Source organism: Polistes dominula, unplaced genomic scaffold (assembly GCF_049000335.1).
Source record: "Polistes dominula isolate Pdom_NZ unplaced genomic scaffold, Pdom_raw_medaka contig_16, whole genome shotgun sequence".
Taxonomy (NCBI): Eukaryota; Metazoa; Arthropoda; class Insecta; order Hymenoptera; family Vespidae; genus Polistes; species Polistes dominula.
Genome location: NW_028301040.1, coordinates 849,176 through 867,342, shown reverse-complemented (window position 1 = coordinate 867,342; position 18,167 = coordinate 849,176). Strand labels below are relative to the sequence as shown.

The window sequence follows — 18,167 nt, the reverse complement described above, 5'->3', positions numbered from 1 at the left end:
AAATTAAACAAATTTTATTAAAATATTTAATTATTAAATTTAACAAATTGTATTAAAGTATTTAATTAATATATTAAACAAATGGTATTAAAATATTTAATTTATTAATTATTAATTTATTTTATTATTATTCAATTATTAAATTTATTTAATTAATAAATTAAACATTAATTAATATATTAAACAAATTGTATTAAAATATTTAATTTATTAATTATTAATTTATTTTATTATTATTCAATTATTAAATTTATTTAATTAATAAATTAAACAAATTTTATTAAAATACTTCATTAATAAATTAAAAGAAATTAAAATGCATTGAAGATAAAATTGCAAGAACTTAAACTTAATGAATTAAGTTCGATGACGTAGTTGAAATTTGTTACTTCGATCGAAATCGAATCTCCACATTTTTCTTTTCAATCCCATCCCTTACCCCTACCCCTACCCCCTACCCCTACTCATCCTGTTCTACCCTTTTTTCACATTCCGCTAATTTATATTCGTTTTGCGGTATAGTAGAAGTTTCCAACGTGTTTCAATAGTTCATTCTCTTCTGACTAAATTGAAGGAATGTAAATTGAGAATAGCACGTTTCTGAAATGAGTTTGCCACCATTTTCCTTTCTATCTCATTTTACGTCTAACACATTTTCTTCTCTCTCTATCTCTTGTGTTTCTATTTCTAACACGTTTTCAACACAACTTCTTTTACTTTTATTTCATTTTATTTTATTTTATTTTATTTTATTTTATTTTATTTATTTTTTCTTATATGTTATTTGTACTTTCTTTTTCTATTTTTCTTCTAACTTTGGGTTTCCTTTCTTTAAGGATATACTTAAAGAATTCAAGTGGAAAAATGGAGAAAAAGGGAATTTCCTTTTACTAGTATCTTCGTTCAAATAGAAACGCATAATTTTGGTATTTCTACGTTTTAACCAAGAGACTGTTTTCTATATGTTTTTTGTTTCTAAGAAAGAGAGAACAAGAGAGAGAGAGAGAGAGAGACAATTGTGTGAGAATGAATAAAATCGAGTATTGGTTAGAAATGTTCTCCTTTAAAGGGTTTATCCATTTTGATTTATTTTATTCTCTTTATTTTTTGGTTTTACGATAAACCTTTAAGGTTATAATTTAATGTACAATTATTTATTGTTAATCGATTGATAATACATTTACATATACATGAACACACATCAATGAATTCACATTGATCGTTGCAAAATGCATGAACAAAAAAAAAGAAAAAAACGGAAGAATAAAATAAAATAAAATAAAATAAAATAAAATGAAAGGACACAAATGAAATTTGTAAAATAACATTGAAATAATAAATCTCATTAAACAAGTGTATAATTATTAATTATAAACAAATATTATATTTTACTTTGTATAATATATTTCCATCAATAATTGAATAATATTGATTAGTATACCTATATTCTAAGAATTGGTATACATTAATCAAACGTTGTTCTGATCACACATATACACACACACACACACACACACACACAAACACACAGAGATATACAACAAAATAATATAGAATGTATTATTGGAAAAGGAATGTATTATTGTTTCAAGGATCGTGGAACAACGAATACGACAGCTTCGTGCGAAATCGTACGCTTGAGATATGAGCAAATTGACCGTTTAACTTTACGAGCCAATTAGTAGTGCTATTTATTGAGAATTACGAGAGAGAAATGAACCCATACCTTACCAGAAGACTCAGAGAAACGTTTAGGTAATCTACTGAGAGATATTCTCATCTGTCATCTGTCCTTTTGATAAACTCAATTGTTCACTCATTTTTCATATATAATTAAATAATTCTTCTTATTTCTTTTGATTTATTTTAATTTATTTTATTTTATTTTATTTACAATTAAACGTCTCGCATATATTATTATTATAAATATGTGTATGTGTAAATAGATTAAATAATAGAATCGTTGATAAATATATGTGAACCCATACCTTACCAGAAGACACATTCTCATTTGTCAGTCCTTTTGATAAACTCAATTTTTAACTCAATTTTCATATTTAATTAAATAATTCTTCTTATTTCTTTTGATTTATTTAATTTAATTTTATTTTATTTACAATTAAACGTCTCGCATATATTATTATTATAAATATGTGTATGTGTAAATAGATTAACCCATTGACTGCCAACTACGAGATATCTCATAGTGTGTGTTGCAATTTTAGATTAATTACAAATCGTTATTTTCGTAAAGAATTATTAAAAAGGGTTGAAAAAAAAATATATTTATATGATGTAAAAAACATTAATTATCAACTATTGTAAATACTATTACAATATTATATCAATAACTGAATAATATTATATTTTCACAAATTAAAAGCAAGACGCGCTTTAAATATGTCTGACAGTCAAAGTATTAAATAGTTGAATCGTTGATAAATATATGTTAAATGTTTATTTAAAAGAAACAAATTAAATAAATCGTATCGATAAGTAATACTAAAGCACGATAATAAAAGCTTCTTAAAAATGCTAGTACACATACACAAGTAGGGAGGGGGGGGGAGGAAGATACTTAACAAGTTATACAAAATGATCTTTCTGATGAGAAGTAGAAGAAGCAGAAGAAGAAGAAGAAGAAGTAGAAGTAGAAGTAGAAATAGAAGTAGAAGATGAGCTTATGGCAATTGAGAAGAAAAGAACAAGTGAATCCGATTCATCGTTAATGATCTCTCTCTCTCTCTCTCTCTCTCTCTCTCTTTCTCTTTCTATTTCTATTTCTCTCTATCTTTCATTCTCTTATTTTCATTCTTGTTCACTCTTTTTTCTATCGAACAATAGATTGAAACTAGGACATTGTACGTTGGGACACATCGAGATAACCGTTCCCTACTATAAGAGAAGAAGACAATGAATGAAATAAGATTGTAAGAGGCATCTTTGATAAACGAGCACGATAACGCCAACAATAGGAATGATCGATTTGAATAATTTAATGAGATTGGTTAGATGATGACTAGAGAAATGAATGGTTTTATGCTTAGTCTAATAAATTTTTACTTTTTACTTTTTTACTTTTTGTTTTGTTTAGGAAAAACAACAAGTCATCTAAACAAAAATATATTCAACAGAATATATAATGAGATTGTTAGATCAACTTTTATTAATAAATGATTGGATGTTATGATTAAATGAATATTCAATTGAAATTTATTTATTATTACATTTGTTGTTTGGTTTGATTTGTAAATTCATTTTTGTGTAAAAGAAACGAAATAAAACTCATCAACGTGTAACATATAAACATTACAATAATTGTTATATAAATTTTATTAATAAATGATTTATGTTGAGATTAAATGAATAATCAATTGAAATTTATTTATTATTACATTTGTTGTTTGGTTTGATTTGTAAATTCATTTTTGTGTAAAAGAAACGAAATAAAACTCATCAACGTGTAACATATAAACATTACAATAATTGTTATATAAATTTTATTAATAAATGATTTATGTTGAGATTAAATGAATATTCAATTGAAATTTATTTATTATTAAATTCGTTGTTGTTGTTGTTTGGTTTATTTTTGTAAATTTAATTAGAATTGTAGAAGAAACAAAAACAACGTATAATATTACAAAATTATTATTATATAAATTTTATTAAAGATGATTTTTTATGTGTGATGATGGTGTTAGATTAAATTATTACCCAATTGAAATTAATTTATTATAAAATTTGTCTTTATTGTTATTATTTGGTTTGTAAATAAATTTTTTTTAGAAAAAAAAACAAACAAACAACTCATCAACGTAACATATAACATTTTTTCTTTTACACGATTATTATATAAATTTTCTGAAAAATGATTTCAATTCAATTACTATCCAATTGACATTTTTATTTATTATAAAATTTGTTGTTGTTGTTGTTGTTTAAATTGTAACATTTGTGAGAGTTTTTTTTTTTTTTACTTGTATTTAAATATAATTTATATTTAAATATACGCGTATATTTAAATCATACGGATAAAATATTCTTGAATAAAAATATGAAAAAAGAACAAAAAAATGTATACTGTAAAACATAATGCATATAAATATAAGTACACGTTTACTTTTTTACCCTTTATTCTTTTTTTTTTTATTATTATTTTTTTTTTTTTTTATAAACATTGTTGGAAGGTTAGTATAAAGGATGTATGTATGTGAATGTATGATAGATCGTAGAATTGTATGTACGTTCAAAAGACATCTCTGTGTTTCTCATCCATCATCTTTGCAAATATGGTATATACAAACTTTCAGAATATGCTTTTATAGATACATCGTATAAATGATACATTGAGATGAACAAAATAATGCAAAAATGGCATTAATTTGTAAAATATAAAAATACATATATATATAGAAGATTATTAAATAAATAAATAAATAAATAAATAAATAAGAATAATAATTAAATACACGTGTTAGAATTGATTAATATCAACGTAATATTTGTTCTTGTTAATTTGTAATATTTAAAAAAAAATCTTTTTTCTAATATATTCTCAATTAATTTTAATTAATCTACAAAATATGTATCGATAGTAGTTTAAAAAAAAAAATAATAAAATAAAATAAAATTCAAGTTGATTACGAGCATAATTAGATGATAATTAAAAAAAAAAAAACAACAAGAAAAATGAGAGATAGAAAAATTTGTTAACTAGATTAGCTCTACACGTTCGTACATTTTTTTTTTTTTCTACTTTTTTTCAAATATATGGATTGTGCATTCTTTATTAGAAATAAATGCAAAACACAGAAGTCAGAATAGTTCGGAATTATAATTTTCTCTTCGTACACGTACACGATTGAAATGAAATTATTGATTTATTTGTTCTTCTTCTTCTTCTTCTTTTTATTATTATTATTATTTATTTTTATGCTTTTTTTTGTTTTTTTCTTTTTCATATTTTCTCTCGAAAAAGGAAAAATCATCTCTCGGACATCTGATAAACTTGGAATCCGCTATGAAACGTGCAAGAAATTCTAAAATCGATTTGTGAGAATAAGAGACGCGTGTTTTAGGGGGGGGGGGAAGTAATGGATGATGCATTGTTGTAAAAATATAGAAAAAAAAAAAAAAATGAAAATAAAATAAAATACAAACATTGGAAATAAAAATTAAAAAAAATAATAGTAACAAAAAATAAAATTAAAAAAAAAAAAAAAAACAACGAAAATAAACAGAAATTTGTTTCTTTTTTATTTTTTATTTTTTTTTTTTTCATTTTTATCGTTCCCGGGCAAAAAAAAAAAACAACCGAATCCTTATAGGTACGTTTGAAATAAACTATTAACAGGAACGTAATTACTTTTAAATGGGGTCTCGTTTTAAAAACTGGTCTTTACATATTTTCGTTTGTTACTGCAATCCTTTTCTTTTTCTTCTCTCTCTCTCTCTCTCTCTCTCTCTCTTTCTCTCTCTCTCTCTTTTTCTCTCTCATTCACGTTTTTCTTTGTCTTTACTTTCTCGTTCAACTTTTGTACCATTACGACCTATATAACTTTTTCAACAACGAAATGACTCGTCTCCAACGTAAAAAGCTTATTTTCGACCTATGCTTTTTATTATAGTTAAAAATAAATAAAATTTGCAAGTGATACAAATAGAAAATTGTGGTTGACAAATAATTAGTTAGAAATTAAATTAGGAAAATGAAACGTTCATTAAAGTTAACGATTATAATAGGAATTTTTGAAATTACACTTGGTGTGCTTGTAAAGCTAATTAAACTAATTTAATTAAAGTTCCAATTGTTTCTTGCGAATTTTCTTAATTAACATGAAAATGTTTAAGCATTGATAATGAAATTTTTTGTCAAATTAGAAATAAATGATCAAAGTAATTTAGTAATGACGAAATGATGATATAAATCATTTAGTATATAAAATATTATTTAATTTTTATCCATTAAAATATTCATTGATTATGTATAAGAAATTTAACTAAGGGATTCGAACCACTATAAAAATATATATTTATAACAAAAAATGGTACCCTTAAAGTAGAAAAAAAAAAAAAAAATAATGGGTAAAAAACAATGTAAGTAAGTAAAAAAAAAAGGTCTTAACAATTGCTATAAAAATAGTACGGTAACACTTGAAATGGGCCACTAGTAGCTCTACCTATCTTCTCTACTTCTTTTTATGACTATTTTTCTTTTTCTTTTTTTTTTTTCTTTTTTTTTACAAGTGCAAAAAAGAATAAGATAGAACACAAGAATAGAAGAGTTACGCGATACCAATGTCTGTACACAATCTCTTTTCGAAATAAAGTTCGAATAAAAATCGGCCAACTAAAGAAGAGTAGTAGTCTCGTTTATCTTGTCTGCTACAGTATCTTCAATACATCCAATGAAAACACATATAACTCTATAATAGAGAAGAACAAATAAGAAAAAAGAAAAAAAAGAACAGTAGTAGTTCTTTTTTATTTTTGTCTTCTTCTGATTATTTTGCATTTTATTTATATCAGTACGTTCATTGATTGATCAAAATGAATTGAAATTTTTTTGTATTAAATGAGACGCATATTACACGTTGAAATATTATTTTATTAAAAGATAAAATAATATTTCAACGTGTAATAATGCTTAAATGAAAAATTATCTTATTAAATGGTCACTGTTAAAATTCTTGCAGCAAAAAATTCAACGTTTAATTAAATAATAAATGTATAATGTTTAATCATGTTTCAACATAGATAATTATTATTATTATTATTATTATTTGATAAAATTATTATATTTAATTGAAAATATACTATTATATAATATTTAAAAAATATTATAAATTTTAATATAAATAATAATAATAATAATAATAATAAAGATATTTATTAGAAATAATTTGTATAATTATATAATTATTTGTATTAATATTGATATATAGTAAATATAAAAAGAAAGAAAGAAAAAAGAAGAAAAAAAAAAAGAAGGAAAGAAAAGGCGTATTAAACTTCCATTAAGAAGAATATTCTCTCCCCTTTAAAAAAAAAAAAAAAAAAACCATTCTCTCCTCCATTTTCTCCTCCTATTGGGCTTTACCTTTGAAAAATACGCAGTCTCATCCTTGAAAGATAAAATATTGCTGTGCAAAATCTATCGTGTTCCACTTTAAGACAGAAACTGACCTGACTCGTCAAATCGTCGTTGAGGTTTCTTTTTTTTTCTTTTTCTTTTTTAGCAAACACAAGTCCAATTCACTTGTAATAATTACAAAAGTAAAATACTGTAACTGAATATATTTTCATTTAAATTCACGCCAAAACTTTTTCTTTTCGCAATTTTTTTTTTTTTTTTTTTAATTAGAAAAATATCTTAATCAAATAAAATCAATCGAATTAAATGAAATACTTCGATTGTTCATAATTTTATTAAAAAAAAAAAATAATAATAATAATAAATTCATTTCCAATTGGAAATGAAATGATTAATAATTATCGATTTAAACTTTTTATTATTTGTTTATAATAAATTTGTCTACCCCTACTTTCCGTTCCTACCAACAAAAGAATTTAATTTACGCTAAAATATTTTTTTTCTTTTTTTTTTTTTTTAATAATAATAATTACCCAACAAATGTAAATAAAGTTTAAATCTATTGGAAATAAAAAAAAAAAAAGAAAAAAGAAAAACATCAAATACGAATGAATAAATAATAGCAATGAAATTCAGTCTGTCTGTCTGTCTGTCTGTCTGTCTGTCTTTTCAAAGTTTAACCGAAAAACGTTTTCTTTGTTCTCGATTATTGCTGTATCCAATCCAATAAAAGGAGAGTCGACCCGAGCAATTATTTTGCGAACGTATTCGATCGTTCTGTCTCGATTCTTCCAACCCCTCAACCAACCCCTCAACCAACCCCATTGCCCACCTGTTCTATTTCCCTTTCCTCTCACTTTTATAGTACATCGTATCAACTAATTGCCTATCGGCTAATGACGCGTAGACAATTTTTTCGATACGCCCTCAACCCCGTCTTCTTTTTTTTGTTTTTTTTTTTACAAACCATTTGCAATTTTATCAATATTATTTCAACGTCAAATTTGATTTATATGAAAATGTATTTTTCCTTTTCTCTTTTTTTTTTTGTCAAATAATAATATAATTAAAAGAAAAGTTAATTCATCTTATAATTGTATTCAACGTTTGTTAGAATAAAATATTATTTTAATGTTGATAATAGTTGACACGTGCTTTTATTTTATTTTTTAAATATAAAATATACGTGCTTTTTATTTATGTATTTTTTTTTTTTAATTTATAAAATAGTTAATATTATATATATATATTAATATTATAATTAATATAATATTATTAATATTATGTTATGATATTATTACAATTAATATATATAATATATAACACACACAATATAATAATATAATAATAATAATATAATAATATAATAATATAATATATATATAAAAACTATATATATATATATATTGTATTATTTAAAAAATAAATAATCTTATAATTGTATATTCAAAGTTTGTTATATATTATTCTGACGTTGACAATAATTGACACGTGCTTTTATTTCTTTTGTTTTTTTTTTTTGTTAATATAAAATATATGTGTACCTGTTATTTATTTACTTTTCTTATTTTATAAATCCAAACAAAATTTAAAAAATAAAAAGAACTACTAATATGTTCACAAGATATTGGTTTTATTTATTTTTTTTTTGTTGTTGTTGAAGGAAACTAAATGATTTAATTGCAAATGAATATAGTATATTTTGCGATCAGTTTAAATCTCATTATCATCTATTCTTAGTTTGGTAATCAGACAATGGGGGGGGGGGTGGAGAAAGTTAAAGAAAAAGTGGTGAATCTTTGAGTTGATTTAAAGAAGAAAAGTTAGGTAACATCCTTATCTCTCGTTCGATTACGAAACCCAGTAATAGCCAATTAATCGTTTGCTACGATGGAAGTTGGAGAAACTTTCTCCCTTTTTCGATTAAGGCCAAGAAAATTGTCAGACGATGGAAATACTACTAAATGTTTCGTTACGAATGTTTTAATCGATCAATTCTCGAAGAAAAATTAGAACCAAGTCTTACGATTAATACAAAAAAAAAAAAAAAAAAAAAAATAGAAAAAAAAACTAAAAACAGAAAATAAAAGTAAAGTCAAACTGTTATAAATCACAAACTGTTTTGGAAACTAAAAAAAAAAAAAAACGAAATAAAAAAAAAAGGAATTTTTTACGGTCTAATTGAAAATACAAAATGTTTGCTTTTTTTAAAGATATATTATGTACTATATATAAATTATTATTATTATTATTATTATTATTATTATTATTATTCATTGGTATTAGGAACTCGGAAGTTCATTGAAATATATAATATAATAATATATTATTATATTTTATTATATTATTATATTATATTATATTATATTATATTATATTATATTATATTATATTATATTATATTATATTATATTATTATATTTAATTTATTTAATATTTAATTTAATTTATTATAATATTTAATTTTTTTTAATTTGTTATATATAATATATATATATATATATATTATAAATCAATTCAATATAATCGTCCTGTATATATTAAAATAATAACACAATATTACAAAAAAAAAAATAATTCAATTATCAATTAACATGAATCAGGATCAGACAGGAACAAAGAAAAAAAAAACCTAAAACGAGTATGTTGAAAATAAAAAAAAACATGTTCCTATAAATACGTGAAAAATGTAATCACAGATTTCAATAGTAATGAAAAACTATATCTATCTCTTTCTATACCCGCATAAGAAAAATAAAAAATAGAGAGAGAGAGAGAGAGAGAGAGAAATAAACAGAGAAATTTCTTACCATTAATCCTTGAAAATGATTGTTCTCTCGCATTTGTGAATTCAACGACCGCAGACTCGGAATTCTCGACTGTCTCACGTTTCCCTTTTCCTTCACCCTTCACCTCACCTCCCCCCCCCCATCCCCCATCCGCCATCCCACCCTACCCTCTATTAAATTGAGTCTGTGAACGAGATCCCCCATCATTACTAACACCACCCCCATCGTTACTACACCACTAACACAAACTACAAGGACCAACACCATCATCATTACTACCACTACTATTACAATCATTATATAGTTTCGTTTCTCTTTCTGGAGGATAACTTTGTCTCACTTTTGAATAGTGACAATGAAAGAATGAGGTAAATGAAAGAGAAAGAGAAAGAGAGAAAGATATATCTTTTATATAAAGGTAAAAGGACAAAAAGAGAGAACAAGGATCGAGCTAAGCAAGTAGGTTGGAATGGTTTGAGATTGTACCGACACTCAATTGACATTTCATTTATGTAGTCCCTTTTTTAAGAACTATAAGAAATATTATTATTATTATTATTATTATTATTATTATTATTATTATTATTATTATTATATCGTCTATATACTATTATTCTAAAATTTACATTATTTACACGTATATATATATATATATATATATATATATATATATATATATATATATATATATATATATGTATATGTAAAAATATTATTATAATATTTAATTTATTTAATATACAATTAAATTTAATGCAATATATTATAACATTTAATTTAATTAATTTTATATATATATATATATATATATATATAGTTTTATTTATATATATTTTATATATATTAAATATATATTATATTATATATCATTATTATTTGTATTTTTATTTTTATATATATTTTATGTATATTATAATATATTACTATCATATACACTTTTATTTATATATTATTCTATATATATTATATATATTATTATTATATATATTTATATGTATTATTAAATATTATAAATTATATATATATATTTTGAATTAACATAAAAAAGGGGGAAAAAAAGAAATAATAACGAACGGTGACATTGAACAAATTTCAAAGTTCACATCTAATTCGTAACAGAGAGAGAGAGAGAGTTAATCGATATCGTAATGGCGATACATAAGTATGCAATGTTATTTCTTTCTTTCTTTCTTTCTTTCTTTTTTTTCTTTTTCCTTTTTTTTTTTTTATCACTTAGCATGAAAAATCGTTTAGACGTAAGCTATTATTATTATTTCTATTATTGCTAAGAAAAGTCTAGAAATAAACTGTACAATGTTAAAAGAGAATATTAATACATATATACATATATATACATATATATGTATATGTATATGTATGTATATAGAATAGGATAGGATAGAAGTCCTTCAGATTTGATCGATTCAAACAAATCGAAATGGGCGACAACGAATTCAGCTCGCATTGTAATCGCTTTTGGTATTAGCATAAACCTTAACACGCGAAGGAAGAAGATCTGTAGAAACACTATTAATAAATGACAAAGGGAAAGAGAGAGAGAGAGAGAAAGAGAGAGAAATAGTCACGATATACATATAATGATAAAGAGAATCTAAAATTGGAACGAGAAGAATTATTTTCATCGTTATTTCATTATTTAACGAGGGAATATTTATAATTGTTATCGTTGACATGATGATAATTTTACAAAAGAAAAAACAGAGAAAGAGAAAACAAAATCGTACCATATTAAGCATCATCATCATCATCATCATCATCATCATCATCATCATCATTCATTTATTCATTCATTCATTCATAATAATCGTATATTATTCATTTGTTTAAATATAATTCGATTGGATGTATAAATAGTTAATTTTTATTTAAATGAACTATAACAAATATCAAATTGTGTTCTTTTAATAAAATTATATTCAATTATTATTATTTAACCTGGAAAAATACTAATTCAATTATATTAATGTATTCATTTTTATTATATCATATATTTATAATACTTTTTATGTACATTCAATTAACCCGCTTATATTTGAGGGTTAACTGTACAAGGTTGGTTAGTTTAAATACAAAATTTGTATTTAATTTTTTCCTATACTTAAAACACAACTATTCTTCTGAAATTTACTTAAAATACTAATATATATTTTATATAAATTATTCAAGTGGTGCAAAGGAACATTATACTTTTTATATACATTTAATTAACCTGTTTGTAATGAAGGATTAACTGTACAAGGTTGATTAATTTAAATACAATATTTTCAGTCCCTTCCTATATTTAAAAAAAAAACCTATTTTTTTTTAATATATATATTCAAAATACTAATATATATTATATTTTATAGAATACATTATTCGAATGATGCAAAAATACCATAATACTTTTTATGTACATTTAATTAACCCGTTCGTATTTGAGGAATAACTCTACCACGATGGTTTGTTTAAATACAAAATTTTCAGTCCATTCCAAATTATTTTTCTTTAATATAATATATATATATATATATATATATATATATATATATATATATATATATATATATATATATATATTTAAAATACTAGTATTTATTAGTATTTTCAATAATATTTATTAGTATATAATATTAAACTATTTTATAAATAATACACATCATTTTTCTAATGGTGCTAAAAGTAACAACGTAACATCGATTAACATTTATATAAACGTTAAATATTGTTTTTCTTTTTCTTTTTTGTTTTTGTTCTTTTTTTTTTCCTACGAGATAAATCCATCGAAGAAATTTCACATTATACCTCTAACCGTGTGAAATATGGGAAGAAATAAAGTAACCAATGAGAGTGTCTCTAACGTTTTTTTCCTTATTTTTCTCTACTTTACTTTTTCATTTTAAAATCGTTCGATTTTAGAAAGAATCGAAGAGATAAAGGTATAATGAGAAAGAAAGGATTGGTATGGGGATTGGGGGGTGGGAGGATGGGTGGAAATGTAAGGATGAAAGAAAGGAAAGAGAATATACATTCGACGATGTAACGGAATGGATTCTTTTGACGTTTGCGTTTCTTCCGCCTAGCCATTTATCGATCCAAACCAGTAGACGTCTTTCAATGTGAACGGATAAGAATCTATGTCGGTAGATGTATTACGTGTGTGTATATATCTATATGTATGTATATGTATGTACATGTATGTACACATATATATATTATATACAGGTAAGAGACGTTTTCAAAGTTATTTCTGTGATGTAACGGGAATATCCATCCGACGACCGACCACGACGTCTCGTTTTATTCGTCAAGTAGAAAATCGACGTTTTTTCAATCTTTTTCTTTTTCTTTTTTTTTTTGTTATCGAAAAATGCACTCAAAATACTACTATACTATATATATATATATATATATATATATATATATATATATATATATATGTGTGTGTATGTTAATCTTAAAACCAATGCTTTTATTTTTTTAAGCAAAATATATAAAATGTGTGCAACATTTGTTATATATACATTTATGTAGTGTATAAAATATAATTTATACATTATATATTTGGAAATATGATAAATATAATAAATAAGAAAATATTGCAGTAATATTATAAAAAAAAAAAAAAAAAGAAATGAAAAATATTCGATATATAACTATAAGTATATTTAAAAATCAATAAAGATTGAACATTCACTTTCAATAATCATAGGGTTCCTGGAAAAGGGCAAAGTGGATTCGACGTCGTTGTCACTTGGCCCTGTTCCAGAAGGAACTAAAAGGATGTAAGTATATCCCAGTAAATGTGTCTGCTGTCTCTCTCTATATATATAGAAGTATTTATTCGTTTATATGTATTAGTGTATTAGTGGGTGTCTTTTTAACTCGTATTTTCTCACATTGGATGAAAAACAGAAAATTCAACTTACAAAGACACTCTCTCTCTCTCTCTCTCTCTCTCTTTATCTTTATCTTTTATCTTTTATCTTTTATCTCTATCTTTCGCTTATTCACATTTATACGATCTAAGTTCTACGCCAATGCGGAATAGATCCTATTCGTGAGCTTTCCAAAGTTTCACCCTTTGTGCAAGCACACCACCACCATAGTTGGAAGCCACTAACAATAAGCGAAATGCATTTCTAGATTTTTCGAATGAAACCAAATGCAATCTGTAAAAGGGACTCATCTCTCTCTTTATCTCTCTTTCTCTCTTTCTCTCTCTCTCTCTCTCTCTCTCTCTTTCTTTATATATATAATCATCCCTTTTTCTCTTTGAGTACCACGAAACAAATTTATACGTCTACGTCAGGAGTTATCTTTATCTCAGATTAAAAAGACAAATTAATGAAATGAAATATAAATAAATATTGCAAACTAGATACATATATATATATGTAGGATTGGGTTTAGTGTAAAAGTGCGAGGTTATTATACACCCACTTTAATCCTACTGATAAAATATATTTAAAACAGGTTCAAATTTCAAAAAGCGACTCAAACACCGTCTCTTTATAATTCATTCGCACACGGTTTTCGAATTTTCCAAACGTCCAGCCACCGCAGCAAAAATTCCGCTAATGCGCCAATAAAGAGCAATCTTGTTGTTCGCATACAACAACCTTGTTGTTTGCACACAGCAATCGTCAGGGTTTCGTCAGGATTATGGCGACAGCATTAAGTGAAAGAAAATAAAGACAGTTTTGAATCTATGTTAAATTCTATATTGGCCCATTTTCCACCGAAATCCGTTTGACTACTTTTTATTATAAATAAAATGTTTTGTATTTTCAAAGTGTTTCAATTTTAAATAAAGTTTTTTATTCTATGATTTGTCGCAATAATTTAAGGTGTAGATTGGCGCATTAGCGAAATTTTGCTGCGGTGGCGTTAATACATATAAGTACCAAGAAATATTTTATTTGCCCTTTTGTATTTGATTTTAATAAGTCTTACGTTTTAATAATTAATTATACCGCACACACTAAAACTCGTTTTTTCTTTTGTTTGACCACCAGACGTCGCAACTAATATGGTCATTTTCCAATTTAAACACTGTACGTAAAACAAAGTACAAATAACGAGATTTAATTATCGAAATATTTTTAATTAGAGAGTATAGTTTTAAAAAAACCGTATATAAAACGTATTTAACGTTAAGGAGAAGATAAATGAGATAGAAAAATGTGTATAATGCGTAATATTGAAGCACACGTAAACGTGTCTCGTCGGGCACACGGGAAGATTATTAACTAAAAGAAGAGAAAAAGAAAGAAGAAATTAAACTAACCGAAAATACATTTTCACGATCGTTAAATGTTTTGTTTATATTCGGTTATAACTTGTCGTTCTTGTACACTCGCGTAATACATATTCTATAATGTTATCATTTTTATTTTAATAAACAACTCATAGTGTCCCCCGAATTTCTAATGAAATTGACCTTCGTGTATGTTCGGTATCTGTCGTGTATATTCCGTAACTGTTTTTCGTATTTATTGTTAGTCTCCTTCGAGCATTGGAAGATGTATCATCGGTATTAGATAATTAAGTGTCATTTTTACATTTCGTGAATACGCGTGTGCGTTTTCTTTCTATACGAGTGACATGCATATGTGCGCGAGTGTGTGTTTAGCGTTGAAGAGTAATATATACATATATGCATACCTGCAGGCAGTTTGGTATGTATAATATGTAAGCAAGTGTGTTTGTCAATTTTAAATAAAATTTTTTAATCTATGATTTGTCGCAACAATTTAAGGTGTAGATTGGTGCATTAGCGGAATTTTGCTGCGATGGCGTTAATACGTAAGTACCAACAATTCTATCCTTATTTTTAGAATAAAACAAAAGTAATACATTTTCATATCTCAAATAAACTTTATTAAATAATATAATTATCATCATCATTATATTTATGACTTTTTTGCCACAACGAAATGACAATTTGTATATATATATATATATATATATATATATATATATATATATATATATATATTATTGTATTTTAAAAAAAGAAAAACTTTATTTTCGTAGAAATGAAAAATTGAAACGATATTTGTCTGAATATTAATATTAAATATTCTTTTAGAAAAATAGTTTTATATCGATAATTGCATTGACATACCAATCAAATATTGTAATTATTTATTTCAATCTATATATATATATATACAGAATGTTTATTTTTTTTCTTTAAAGTAAAATAAATAATTAAAAAAATTGTCATTGTTGTAGCACACGCTTATCATGGTTTTTCATTGTATTGGCAATCGATAAATTCAATGGGTATATTGTGGAAGATCGTGACGTGATCTTCTCGACGATTCGCAAAGCAATTAAATGTGATTAATGAACAGGACGAATGGAAATTCGACGATCCGGAAGCCGTTTGTTGACGACACATATACATACATACATGTATAGACACACACAAACACGGATGATTGATTCCTTTCTATCGATGAATGAATTGAGTCATGCCATTTTAGTTTAGGGATATGATAATTCATCGTTTTGATAAAAAAAATGTAATCGTCTCGTTAGAATTTTGCATTAACAATAAGGATCATTGACGTTTGAGATTGTATTTTTGTCATCATTTTATTCGATAAGTTAATATGCTTATCATTTATTATCAATTATTTTCTTCATATTGACAAGTAATAGTTTATTACATTGTATTAATTAACAGTAGGATTAATTATTATTATTGTTTTATCAAATTGTAAGAATAATATATTAATTAATTGTATTATCGATCTAACACTGTTGTAATATTTTTATGTTCGATATTATTTATATTTTTACATATATATATATATATATATATATTTATAATTAGCATATATATTAACATTTGCAATATTATAATCTTATATATATATATTATAATATATTATTAAAAGCACTGTATATAAAATAATATTATGAATAATTTAATAATTAATATTATTATTAATAATAATATTATTATATATTATAATATTGCAATTGATGAAGAGACTTAAAATAACAAAAAAAAAACGAATTAAAATGTACCTATATGCAATTTTTGAACCATCCCAGAATTATTATTATTATTATAAATTCACGTTAAAATGATTTTATCACTTACCTTGAACTTTCAGTTCATTTAATTTTATTTTTCAATATTTATCAATCGATTAGAATATTTATATTATAATATATAAAATCTGAAAAGAAAATTATACACAAATGGTTTCTCTCGATTGGACAAGAACGTTTGCTAACTATCTGGAACTTTACTTTATTCAAGGAACGATTTGCAAATCTCTGGTGGCGTCGCATTGAAAATTACTGCTATAGGATGTTTTTTTTTATTTATTTTTTATCGACAGATAGAAGAAAAAAAAAGGAAAAATAAAATGAACAGAAGGAAGAAGAAAAAATGAACAAATGGTGGAGTTTACAGTTACAATCAAAATGATTTGTTTTTCGTAAAAAAAAAAAAACGAAAAATAGAGAAAGAGAAAGTATGTGTGAGTATGTGTGTAAAAAAACGTGTGTAAGAGAGAGAGAGAGAGAGAGAGAGAGAGAGAGAGAAGATAAAGAAAGTATATGTGAATATATATGTGTAAGAGAAAGAGAGAAATAGAGAGAAATAGAATATGTGTGGGTACTTAAGTATATTTAAAAAAAAAATTGAGAAAGAGAGAAAGAAAATATGTTTGAGTATATATATATGTGTAAGAAAGAGAGAGAGAGAGAGAGAGAGAGAGAGAGTGAGAAAATGAGAATAATTAAATTCATGTGTATTCACATATGAAAGGGAGAGAGAGAGAGAGAGAGAGAGAAAGAGAGTGAAATTAAATTTATATACATATATATATATTTACACATGTAAGAGAGAATATGTACGTGTGTATAAGTATCTGTGTATATGAATTTGTATGCAAGAAAAAGAATTTGAATGGATATGTTCATATGTGTGTACAAGTGAGTAGTACATGTACGAGTATGTGCATGTAATAGTATGCAAAACGAGAAAGAGAAAGAGAGAGAGAGAGAGAGAGAGAGAGAGTGTAGTACGTATGATGTGTAGTATGTCTATATACATACATATATGTACATACTATATGTGTTTGTATGTATGGGTGAGAGAAATAGGTTTTAACCGCGAATAACCACCACATCCTCGCTTATCTCGCGTATAACCGCAACTGAGTGAGCTAGCTCTACGCCAATGCGGAATATTCGGTTTCGTGTAAGAGAGAATAAGAGAGACAGAGAGAGAGAGAGAGAGAGAGAGAGAGAAA

The 18,167-nt window shown here is 24.5% G+C and overlaps 1 protein-coding gene and 1 long non-coding RNA gene across 2 annotated transcripts in view; one reads left to right on the top strand and one right to left on the bottom strand.

Annotated features, from left to right (window-relative positions):
• LOC149031776 (octopamine receptor beta-3R-like) overlaps positions 1–18,167 on the bottom strand; it is an 87,567-nt gene that overhangs the window by 35,988 nt on the left and 33,412 nt on the right. The gene's annotated exons all lie outside the window — the stretch shown is intronic.
• LOC149031777 (uncharacterized) lies at positions 15,226–16,556 on the top strand. Its single transcript, XR_016177350.1, has 3 exons — positions 15,226–15,566; positions 15,647–15,693; positions 16,126–16,556. It is a non-coding gene; the product is annotated as an uncharacterized LOC149031777 (long non-coding RNA).